General features: G+C 49.0%; 1 long non-coding RNA gene across 1 annotated transcript; it reads left to right on the top strand.

Moving 5' to 3' along the window:
- Window positions 1-8: 8 nt before the first annotated feature.
- LOC137221822 (uncharacterized) lies at window positions 9-8,842 on the top strand. Its single transcript, XR_010942152.1, has 3 exons — window positions 9-396; window positions 2,062-2,317; window positions 8,064-8,842. It is a non-coding gene; the product is annotated as an uncharacterized lncRNA (long non-coding RNA).
- The last annotated feature ends 237 nt before the right edge of the window (window positions 8,843-9,079 follow it).

Genomic DNA, 9,079 nt, shown 5'->3' with positions numbered 1-9,079 from the left:
TGGGAGGTGTAGGCGTACTGGGGCTGGCGGGGAGGTGAACTTCAACAAGGGCACGGGGATGTGGGCCTGGCCTCCGGTGGAAGAGGTGTCATTTGCTGCCGGCATAAGAATGGGGGGGGGGGTCGTGCAGAGGAGGAGGGTCGCAGGGGGCGAAGCTGAACCGCCTCAGAAGAAGGACCATTGAGAAGCGGGGCGAGAGCGGCCTCGGTGGTGCCAGACGACCTTGCAGACACCGTGGAGACTCGAGGGGGAACAATCTTCCCCAGGCCCCGATGCTAGAGGAGGTGGGAGACACCAGGCCCAGTGGGTGGAGGAGAGGAACCTTAGGGTCCGACGGAGGAAACCAGTAGTACGAGCTTTCTGCCCAAGGCCATCTGCTTGGAGTTGCCCGACTGGGTAGGCGATGATAACTGCGAGCGGGGTTCCGATTCCGGGGGATCCAGCTCTGGCTCCAGCTTTGTCTCACCATGTAGCCTCGGGCCGAGCCCTTCCCTTGTCTGGGCCTCCGTCTGCCCAGTAATAGGGTCAGATGGAGTGAGGTCGACTGGTCCTTCCTGATTTGACAAGAACAACTTGAATTGCTGCTTTCAAAATACCAAAGAGGATACTGGCCCCTTCCCCGCCCCCACGCCTGTTAATCAGAGCTCTCATCTTCAGACCCAGCCAGAGTTATCTGTGTATTCTTTTGTTGGGCAAAGACTCGGTCCTCTTTCCCCACACCTGAATCCGTGAAATAAAGGAGCTCAAAATCAAATATAAGTTGCTTACACTTTCTCCCTCCTCCTTTCTCCCAGGTAGTGACTTCTGGTTTGATGGAAGTCTCTATCTGGGGTAAAAGAGTACTGGAGGTACCTACTTTTAGACCCAGGCATGTGTATGACAGTGGTATTAATTTGTTCAGCAATTTTTGAGCCATATGTCAGCCAGCATCCTAGAATCTGAGAAGACCGAGGAGTAAAGAGCATTTGTAGCCTCCAGAGAGACATGATCCAGTGTTTTAAGAGTGGCCTCTGGAGTCCCACAAACGGTTTGAATCCCAGCATTTGCAGCCTCCAGGAAGACATGGTCCAGTGTTTTAAGAGTGGCCTCTGGAGTCCCACAAATGGTTTGAATGGTTTCTTACTTCCTGTTATGTATTCTTGGTCAGTTTACTTAACCACTTTAAGCCTCAGGTTCTTGATCTATAAAATAGGAAAACGGATATGTCATGCAATTGTTGTGAGGCTTAAACAACACATTTAAACTGTTTAGCATAGTTCCCGGCACATGGTAAGAGCCTAACGAATGTAAGTTGCTATTAATGGCAGTGGTAGAGGAGGTGAGTACGCAAAAGGCATAGATATGTTCCAGTAGAAGCAAGAGCACTGGGTTATGGGATACCATGGAAGGATTCAGAAAAGTAGTTGCATTTGAGTTGGACCTTTAAATTTGAGTAAGAATTTACCAGGTGGAGAAGGGAGGAAGGTATTGCAAGCAGAAGAAGCAATAAACAAAGGCCCAGAAACGTGAATATTGGGAAACTTCAGAAATACCCTTGGCTTTGGGATTTGGGGCAGCCACCTTTCACATTCCTTGTGTTATTGTGTCAAAATAAAATAACAAGCATGCTGGTTCAGCTCTCTTCCACCTCCCAGCATTTCCCAACTGTTTGAGCCCTCACTGCTCTCCACGTTTCCCAATTCCTGTAGCACTTAATTTCTTACCACACAATTTAGCAGTAATTATATGTTGTCCTGTTATTTAATTATCTCATTTGTGTAAGTCTAGTCTCCCCAGTTCTCTCCCTCAGGGCAGGGATGGCATTTTCCCATTTTGCATCCCACGTAAGGCTTGACACAGAAGATATTCAAACAATACACGTTGACTTGACTGGACACTTTGTGCTGATGATTATTACAGACAAGACCACCAGACCTCAATCCTGGGATTTACCGATTTGAGCAGAAATGTATTCATTCCGCATACATTGAAGGCCCTCCATGTTTAAAGCGAGTTAAAAATTTTTGACGATGATGTCTGTTCCTATGTGTAAAATGGCATTTTGATGTCTCTTGTCCCTAGAAGCCTGTGAATGCTAACAGACCATTTGAGTGAGGGGTACTTGGCTAGAGCAGCTGGAGTCCTCACTGACTGACACACCAGATCACCTGTTCAGTGCTGCCCAGAGGAGCACCATCGGGGATCACAACTTTGTTCCCTTGCCTTTAGCTTCTGAACTTGCAGGCCCGAACCATTAGCCATTCTCTTCTGCTCCCAACGTTGTTCTGTGTTGTTGGCTTGTGGCCCAAAGTCAATCTGACTCAGTCTTTCTACAAAGGTAAGCTGTCTTACATCGGGAACTTACTGCCCAGATGTCCAGTTAATCACCTTTTGTTGATGTCATTGTATACTCAACACAGTGAGTGGTCTAGACATTTGTTGTTGGCTTCGCCTTGTAGACATTCTTAATTTGCATTCATCAAATATATGAGAGCTTATTCTGTGCTGGAGAATGTCCTGAGTGTATAACAATTTTTAAGAATAGAATGGTCCCTGCCTTCATGGAGAAAATAGTCTAGCAGGACAAACATTCAGTAGACGATTGAAATCCAGAATGGTCCTTTAGTTATGTATTGCAGCATAGCAAACTCTCCAAAATTTAGTGGCTTAAAACAATCATTTTATTATCTCTTGCAGTTCTGTGAACTGACTGGGCTCAGCTGGGCAATTCTGCTGGTCTCACTTGGGGTCTGTCATGAGGTGGCAGTCAGATGGCAGCTGGGGCTGGAGTCATATGAAGGCTCAACTAGGCCGCTTTCTTTCTCCGTGTAGTCCCAGGGCCTCTCCATCTGGGTAGCTGAACTTCTTAAATAGTGGCTCAGAGCTTCTAAAAGTACAAAAGCTGAAACTGCCAGGCTTCTTCAGCCTTAGGCCTGGAACCTGCTCAGGGCCACTTCTCCCACACTCTGTTGGTTAAAGCACTTCACAGGGCCATCCCAGCATCAGTGTGGGAGGGGAAGACACACAGGCACGAATACAGGGGAATGTGGTTTTTTTGTGGGGGAAGAACAGGGTGCTATTGGAACACCCAGGGGAAGCTCATAACCTAGGTATGGAAGTCAGGAAGACTTCCTGGAGGCAGTGACTTCTAAACCGATGAACCTGAATGAGGAGGCCTGGGAACTAGCCAGATGAAGAAGGGAAGGGAAAAACAATTCAGGCAGGGGAAACAGCTGGTACAAAGTCCCAGGGAGGCAAAGAGCACAATTTAAGATCAGTGCAACTGTAGCTAGGGTAGGGGATGGTGGAGGGGGTGGTATAGGATAGCAATAGCCCTTTAGTCTGGAGAGGTAAATGGGGCCAGATCATAAAGTCTCTTTTTTTTTTTAACTTTTTATTTTATATTGGAGTATAGTTGATTAATAATGTTGTGATAGTTTCAGGTGTGCAGCAAAGTGATTCAGTTATATATATATATATATATATTTTTTTTTTTTTATATTTATATATATAAATGTATCTATTCTTTTTCCAACTCTTTTCCCACTTAGGTTGTTACGTATTATTGAGTAGAGTTCCCTGTGCTCTACAGTAAGTCCTTGTTGGTTCATAGTCTTATATAGCGCCCACCGCCCACCCCCCCACTCCCACCCCATGTCTGGACTCTGTCCTGAGGGCGTGAAACATCAAAGAAGGAAGGAGGGGCATGATCAGGCCCAAGGGATGCTAAAAGGCTCTTGGCTGCTGTGTGAGGGATGGTTTGGAGAGGGTCACGCCCTCATTTTCACCCTGTCCCTTCTAGCCAGTGACCTCACCTTCATCGCTGAGAAGGCTGAGTCATTATCACAGCACTGATACCAGTTCCTTTTGCTTTTTGTTAGTGGGAATTTGTATCATTAAAAAATGCAGACTCCTTTGTGCAAGTTTTTGATTTTTTTTTTGTTTTGTATTAGAGAAAAAACCCAAAAACATGTCATAGAAAGCCTGCTATTTCTGGTAGCATCTAGACATGAGGCTGGCCAGGTGGTCAAACAGTTTATGCTTAAGTGTGAACCGTGTTAAGGAAGAGCCTGCCTGCAAAAAGCAGGGATCGTGCCAGGCTCAGTGGATTCTACCCCTCACTTAAAAAATGGGCTGCCTGCCGGGACTTCCCTGGTGGCGCAGTGGTTAAGAATCCGCCTGCCAGTGCAGGGGACACGGGTTCGATCCCTGGTCCGGGAAGATCCCACATGCCGCAGAGCAACTAAGCCCGTGAGCCACAACTACTGAGCCCACGAGCCACAACTACTGAGCCTATGTGCCACAACTACTGAAGCCCACGTGCCCAGAGCCCGTGCTCTGCAACAAGAGAAGCCACCGCAGTGAGAAGCCCGCACACAGCCACGAAGACCCAACACAGCCAAAAATAAATAAGTAAAAAAAATAAAAATAAAAAAAGGTCTGTTAAAGGAGCGCCTACTCTAGTAAAAACGTCACTAAACGGCTTATAACAAAGCCCAGCAGACCCCACACACAGCTCTCTACCCTCTAGTCCTGCTCCCTAGAGGCAACAATTTTCAACTCTAAAATTTCCAGAAGCAGCACAGAAGAGCACTGGAATGGGACTATCTGGCATCCAACCCAGCTCTCCCACTTACCGGCTGGGTGACCTTGGTCAAGTGAATTATCTTTTACCTTGGTTTCCACATCTGTAAGATGGGAATGATAATTGTACACGTCTCATGAGATAACACATAATTGCCTGGCCCGTGGTCAACAAACAGGAATGTGAAGAAGGATCTAACTTGAAAGCAGCTGTGAGCACAGCTGTGGATGTTTAGCTGCACACTGTACAAATAAATGTAAGCCATGAATGTGAGTTGGAGGAAATGACAAGAACACAGAAGAGGTCTGTCTCTTTCCTTTGTTCTAAGGCCAAACTCTGTATTTGCTCCTAGTCCCATTCCCTTCCTGTCTCTTCTAGAACCTTGTCTCTATAATTATCCTGACCCTCAAGACAAGCATACATCTATTAGTTTTTTTCTTTCTATGAAATATACACAGGCCTTTCCTTTCTTGGGGGGGAAATCCTTTATTTCATCCTCCTGCCCTTTACAGCTACCATTCTGTTTCGTTCTCCCTACTGCTGGATTTCTTAAGTAACACACACACTGCCTCCCATTCCTTCATGACTCCCTCACTTTTCCGCCGGCTCCCAGCCTCCATCGCTACTCTTCTGACACAGCTGTCACCAGGGTCATCAAAGACCTCCTCATTAACCATCAGTGGGCCTTCGCTCAATCAGTCTTGACCCAGAGCCCTTGACTCAGTTGACCGTCCACTCCTTAACTCTCACATACCAAACCACCTCGTCACCCAACCCTTCCTTACGGCCGTCAATTGTATCATTTCCCCAGACCATTCAGGAATAAACCTTAAACCCAGGGTTGGCTCAACTCCTTTCTCTGCCCACCCCCATATTACTTTTGACTCTTACTGCAAATGTGAGAAACTCATTGAAGATAGCTTTTTAGAAAAGTTTTTATCAGGATATGGAGGAGTGGGGGACAGCTAATGGACCCCAAAGGTAGAATGCATCTGGAACCCAGGAAAGCCCAGGACTGCAGACTCAAAGCCAATGATGTGAGTCCTCTCTCTCTAGCTTGCCTCCTGGATTTCTCGTGATCGGCACCCCAAAGGTGTCAGACACTCCCACACCCAGCTAGTCACCAGGTCCCGTAAAAATCACCATCTTTTGTGTCAGCCCCTTGAATCTGTCTCCTCTCCAGCTTCCCTTGTACTGCCTCTCCCATGTCTGTTTACCTCCTGATCACTGTTTCTGCCATTGCCTCTTCCTCCCGATGCTGAGTACAGCATTGCCCACATTTCAGTTCTCTGTCCATCACTCTTTTCTTGACCTTCCTTCTGGGCGGCTGACTCCTAAACAGAGTAGAGTGGTTAAGAGCTTGAATTCCGGAGTCCTAATGGCCTGGGTTTGAATCCCCCACCACTTTGTTTTTGGTCGCGCCGTGCAGCATGTGGGATCTTAGTTCCCTGACCAGGGATCGAACCCTTGCCCCCTGCAGTGGGAGCACGGAGTCTTAACCACTGGACTTCCAGGGAAGTCCCTACCACCACTTTCTAGCTGAGTGAACTTGGGCAAGTTACCTGAATTTTTTGAGCCTCAATTCCTCATCTGTGAAATGGGGATAATACTGGTCCCTTCCTGACAGGGTTGATGTGAGCATTCACTGGGCAACCACACATGAGGTGCTTAGCACAGCTCCCTGCACACAGAAAGGACTTGATAAATGGCAGCACTTAACAGCCTTACCCTTGTTCTCTTTCCTGAGTTCTAACATCACCTGCTAGTCTCTTCCATTAGATGTCCTGCTGTGACCTCAGATCCACCTGTCGGAATACTCCAGCCACTGCTGGAAGATGCAGCTTTCTGAGAACTGGAGGGGGGTGGGTGCTGAAAAAGAGGGGTGGTCTCATCAAATCCTCGAAGGAACCCTGACCTAACCTCAGCCACGCCCCAGCAGAGAAGACTCTGAAGAGCAGTTCCCCTGTAAGCCTCCAAAAGCTTTGCTGGCTGTTTCTTGGAATCTGGGAGAGCAGGCAGGGCCGCTGTTAAGAGAGCAAATGAAGGATGTGAATCCAACCTTTTAAAAAAAAGCCCCGGGGGTGTGGTAGCAGGATCAATGGAGCTTCGAGGTGGGTGTGAAAGGTGAGAGCAACACCCTTAGGGTGCTGAGCCGGCTTAGGCTGGGGCCTGCCTCCAGTGCTGGGGTTTGGCAGCACAGAAGCCAGAGGTGCTCCTGTTTTCAGCTGAGCTGTTGCAGGTCCCCCTTGCCGCCCTGTGAACATTCCTCATTAAGCTCTTGTGCGGAGCAGGGCGTAGGGCTTTCACCTGCCCCTCAGCCCTGCGCGCCCACCTCCCTCTCTGCCGCTGGGTGGTGGGATTTCTACTGGCAAGAACATGGTGAGGGGCAGTGCCCCACTCTCAGTGCAGAACCAGAACTGGGGTCGTGGGCAGGGAGGGTAACCTCACTGAGAGCCCTTTGCTCTGAGGCAGAGTGGCCAAGTAGTTGAGAGCTCTGGCTTTGAAGCAGAATGTGCCCTCTTTGAATGCCACTTCTGCCATGGCTGTCTTTGTGATCCTAGGCAAGTTGTTTAACCTCTATGCTTCAACTATACAATGGGGATAGTAATAGGCCTATCTGACAGTTGTGAGTTTTAGTAAGATAATGCAGGAAAAGCACGAAGCTTAGTCCACTTAGACCACCCCCCACACACCCTGTGCTGTCTCCACCCCATCTGTGTGTTGTGTTGTCCTCTATTTACATGCCTGTCTCTGCCATTGGACTATGAGCTCCAGTAGGTCAGCGATAGAATTATACGGTTCTGTGTCCTTGGTGCCAAGCTTAATAAATACATTTATTGTTGGAAGGAACTGGTAAAACAATATAGAAGATTCAAGATTCCCTCTGGCCTCAGAGTCCCACCATTTCACCAAAAATAGTGGGCCTAGGTCGGTCACTGTCCTGGGGGCTGGGGATACCACAGTGAATGCAATAGGATGGGCTCCTGGCCTCAAGAAGTGAACTGTCTAGGGAGTGATGGACATCAAACATATAACAAAACTGAAGATACATTACAACTGGGAGCATTGCTAGTAAGAAGCCAAGGCTGCTATGAAAGTATAGAGCAGAGACTATGTTTGGGGGAGGGGAGAATCAGGAAATTTCCTGGAGGCAAGTAAACCGAGGCCCCAAGAACGGGCAGCCTGGAGCGAAGTGGAAGGTGTAAAATAGCCTTCCAAGCGGAGGAAACAGCATGTGCAAAGATCCTGAGGTGGAAGGGAGCTAGGCTGCTGGGTGGAAGACAAGGTTAATGACTGGAGCCTAGTGATGGAGGGGGTCAGTGGCTTCTCCAAGGCCACAGAGCTGGAAGCATAGGTTATGCAGAGCCTTGTAGGTTATGATGAGAATCTGAGCCTTTAACCTGATGACAATAGCTAACATTTATTCAATTTCATGTATATTTGTACTGAGCTGAGTACTTTATGTGTGTTTTCTCATTCTCTTTGCACAATCCCCCAGGAGGCTGGTGCTATTATTCCCATTTTACAGATGATGAAACCCTGGCTCAGGGAGGTTAACGTGTTCAAGGTCACCCAGTTGGCTGTGGCAGATCTGGGATTTGAACCCAGACATCAGGATCCCAACGCCTGCCCTCTTAACTCCAGCGTGGCCCAGCCTACGAACTAAGTGCGATCTTTGATCCGTGCTGCATCATCCTCAAAGCCTGCGTTCTAATTTCACCATACATCCCCGATCCTTCCCCTTGGAACTGGGGGAACCCACGCAGAGGCCCGCCCTGGTGAGATGAGCTCCCTGGCGGCCGGCCGTACTGCGGGTGGTGGCGAGCACCGAACCTCCTCAACGCAGGCCTCCAGCCACGTGACGGGTCTGGGCGCCGGCGCTGGGAGCGCGGAACGCGGCCGCAGTGCGGTGGGCGCTGGGGTAACGCGCTCGCGCTGCCGCGGCAGCTGTGAAATCTGGAGTACCGGACCCCAGAGAGCCGTGGGGGTGTGGGGAACGAGGGGTGCCGCTCCGCGTCCGGCAGGGGGCTCTCTCTCCCGGAGATCTCGGGGCCCCGGCAGCCCGGATCAAGTTCCCTCCAGCCTTGAGACGGAAAACAGCGTTCGTTTCTGATTTAAAAAATGACTGTTTTTTAAATAGGCTTCATTCTTCCTCTCTGGCCTCTCCCAGGGCCAGAAAGAGGCAGAAAGCGACACGGAGAATCCATTCCAAACGAGCAGCCAAGAGGAGACACGGCAGCTCCCAGATGTTGATGTTTTGTTTTTTGACATAAATCTTTGCACTCATATGGGAGTCTTTTCATTGATTCATGTTTCCATCTGCTGGATTTCCTTTTATTTATTTAATACGGCTTTTGGGGGAAATCTTGCTCCGAAGCTCTGGAGGAGCATAAACGGTGGCAACCGCTGTACCCCTCCCCGCTCCTCCAAACCTTGGCTGCTGGGGGAAGGGAGTGTGTGGCACCCTGCGGATAAGGCTGCTGCATGTCCTCCGCTTGGGGAGCAGGTGCCCTA

Source organism: Pseudorca crassidens, chromosome 3 (assembly GCF_039906515.1).
Source record: "Pseudorca crassidens isolate mPseCra1 chromosome 3, mPseCra1.hap1, whole genome shotgun sequence".
Taxonomy (NCBI): domain Eukaryota; kingdom Metazoa; phylum Chordata; class Mammalia; order Artiodactyla; family Delphinidae; genus Pseudorca; species Pseudorca crassidens.
Note: the sequence above shows the minus strand (reverse complement) of the source record. Positions and strands in the feature narration are given on the sequence as shown.